This window comes from Tupaia chinensis, unplaced genomic scaffold (assembly GCF_000334495.1).
Source record: "Tupaia chinensis unplaced genomic scaffold, TupChi_1.0 Scaffold000165_2, whole genome shotgun sequence".
NCBI lineage: Eukaryota > Metazoa > Chordata > Mammalia > Scandentia > Tupaiidae > Tupaia > Tupaia belangeri.
In genome coordinates, this window is record NW_006159640.1 from 3864617 (window position 1) to 3867798 (window position 3182).

The following is a 3182-nucleotide window of genomic DNA, read 5'->3' on the forward strand; positions in this document are numbered from 1 at the left end:
ATTCTACATTGGTGGTTTTTTTTTTTTTCCTCCCAATACTTTAAATCTTTTACTCTGCTCTCTTTTACTTACATGATTTCTGAGGAGAAGTTGGATATAATTCTTATCTTTGCTTCTCTGTAGGTAAGACTCCTCCCACCCTTTGGCTTCTTTCAAGATTTTTCATTTTCTGATTTTCTGTGGTTTGAATATAGTATCCCTAGTTATCATGTTTCTGGCATTTGTTCTGCTTGGTGTTCTCCTAACTTCTCGGATCTGTGGTTTAGTGCCTGACATTAATTTTGGAGAAATTCTCAGTTGTTATTGCTTCAAATATTTCTACTGTTTCTTTCTCTCTTTCCTTTCCTGGTGTGCTCATTATATGCGTGTTATACCTTTTGTAGTTGTCCCACAGTTTGTGGTGGATATTTTTCAGTCTTTTTCTCTTTGGTGTTCAGTATTTTTTTTTTTTAGAATTTTATTTTAATTAATTAATTAATTAATTAATTTTAATTTGACGAGGAACAGAGCAAGAGAAAGACAGGAAAAGTGAGAAAGCAAGCTACCAGGTCTGGGACTCGAATCGTGGTTGGCTATGTGGGAGTCCAATGCCCTTAACCACCACTCCACCTGCTGGCCCCTGCTGTTCAGTTTTGAAGGTTTCTTTTTTAAAATTATTATTGTCAGAGGGCATAAGTGTTTGCCAGAAAGAGACAGAGGGTAGGAAGAGGGAGAAAGCACCCCCAATGGGCATTGTCACACCACAATCACATACATCTCTTCCATCTCTCCCTCCTTTTGGGATTTGGAACACACATGCACACATGCTTGGTGTGTTTTTTAAGTCACCGGGGCCAGGATTTGAACTGTGGTTGGTCATGTGGATCTGGCTCTTAACCAGTAGGATAAAGGGTAGTCCAGGTATTGAAGGTGTCTATTGATGTATTCTTATGCTCAGAGATTTTTTTTTTACCAGCCATGTTCCATCTACTAATGAGTCTGTCAAAGGCATTGTTCATTTCTGTTGCACTGTTTTTTCTTTCTTTCTTTCTTTCTCTCTTTCTTTCTCTTTCTTTACAGTCATTCACTGTACATCAATACAGCATACAAAATGAAATTTTCTAACCAGTATACATTGTATATTGGCTCAATCATGGATATAACCATACATGTTATCATCAACAAATAATTTTCTATTTCTTGCTTCATATATATTTTGCTTTTTTTCCTCTCCCTTGATTCCCTACCTTTCACCATCTGCCAATTGCCCCCCTTCTCTCATATTGTCTCTGGTAAGTGCAGTTGTTTTCCATGCCTGTTTTTTTCACATTGTATTCATTCACTAAAGATTTTTTTTTTACCACTGAGAAAAGACATGATGAAGTTTATTTAGTTCAGGTACAGAAAACCAGAGAACTAGGCCCCTTCCCCTTTGACAGGCTTAACTTCGCAGTAATTGCCATTACAGTTATGCTTTTCTGGATAAGAAGTTCATGATTCCATTTGTGCATTCCTCAGACAGCCATCTTTCCTGGAGGGTGATGCATTCTTCAGCATTAACAGCGTGAAGCTTTTCTTTCTCCCTGTTTCTGATGACTTCTTTTGAAACTTTCAGGGCATTTGGAGGGATCTTTGCATATGCTTTCAGCATATATGCTTTCTCTCTGAAACGTGCTATCAGGAAAGACTTCAGTAACAAGTCCTTGAGCCCATGCCTCCCCTGCTGTTAACTTCTTCCCAAAAACAAGCATCTCAGTTGCCTTGGCTGAGCCCATTATCTTTGGAAATACGTAGGAGGAACATCCTTCTGGACTTTGGCCTAGTGTACTGAATGGGGTATGCAACATTGCCCTGTCAGATGCGTACACAACATCAAACAGCCTTAGAAGGGTGACGGAAGTTCCCACAGCTGGACAGTTTACCACTGCAATCAGAGGCTTAGGGAAATCTATAAAACAGAGTACAAAATCCCTCAGCAAAATGCCACTATTTTAAGCTCTTTCCTCTACTCCCCCAGGTGGACTATTGGTGAAGTTAGGTCATCCCCACTCCTGTAATAGTCACCGTTCCCTGTTAAAACAGTTATGATGGAGTCGTCCTTGCTTGCAGCTTTAAGTGCAAGTTTAATTTCTTCATACATCTGGGTGCTGGCAGCATTCTTTTTGGTGGGCCGGTTGAACATGATCTTTGTTATGCCATCTTCGGAGGTCGTTTGATACTCAGCTGGTTTCCTGTCAGCTCCAGGCTGCACCTGGCTGAAGGATTCAGGAGAAGAACTCAAAACTGGACACTAAATCCAGGTCGTTCTGCCTGGCACTGTCCTTGGGCAGGTTGCCAAGAGTACTCCATGCATCCCATTTGGCCTTATTGACCGGGTCAAACACATCTGGTTTGGGCACACTGCAAGGTCCTTCAGTAGCCTGCTTATATAGTGCGTAGAGTTTAAGCTTCACTTCATTTCCTGGGTCCTTCTTCAAGAGTTTCACCTGATTCATTGCATTCTCAAAGTCTTTCCGACTGGCTCACATGACCCTGGTCTCGTGCAGCTGAAATACTGAGAAACCAACCACCTGCAGAGGGCCGATGCTAGCTTTGAGATACCAATAAACTCCCTTTTTCCTTAGAATTTTTGCTTTACAGTTGTTCTTTCTGGCTGGACACAGCACACATATTTCTCGGAAAGCAAATACTGTAATCCCACAGTGGCGACAATGGCCAGTGTTTCCACAGCGTCCAGCACACAGGCAAAGCTGCTTAAATCCTCTGTACCCGAGGAGCGGGGTGGATGCGCAGGCCGGGGCGGCCCACGAAGCACCAGGCGCTGCGGGGGCCACACAGCCTCGGAGTCTTGGTCCTTGCGGGCGGCAGCGTCAGGGACCCAGCGCTCCAAGGACGGGCACCCGGGAGCGCCAAGCCCTGGCTTCCCAGCTCCAGCTGGACCCCTCTCGGCCCAGCGACAGAGCGCGTCTCGGCAAGGAAAGTCACTCTTCGGCGGCGCCTCAGCTAAAGCCATACAGGCTGCTGCTCAAACCAGAAAATAGGCTAGATCCGTGGGATGGCAACCCGCTCGAGGACAACCAAGTCCTGAGGGCGACGTCAGGCCAAGCTCTGCCAGGGCGCCATGCTTACCGTGGACACCAGCGCCTCACCAGTCTCCCCGCCATCTTCACCATAGCCAGCGGGGTGTGTGGGGGGTGGGGTGT

At 44.8% G+C, this 3182-nt stretch overlaps 1 pseudogene; it reads right to left on the reverse strand.

Moving 5' to 3' along the window:
• Window positions 1-1447: 1447 nt before the first annotated feature.
• LOC102478106 (enoyl-CoA delta isomerase 2, mitochondrial pseudogene) lies at window positions 1448-2519 on the reverse strand (annotated as a pseudogene).
• Between the last annotated feature and the right edge of the window lie 663 nt (window positions 2520-3182).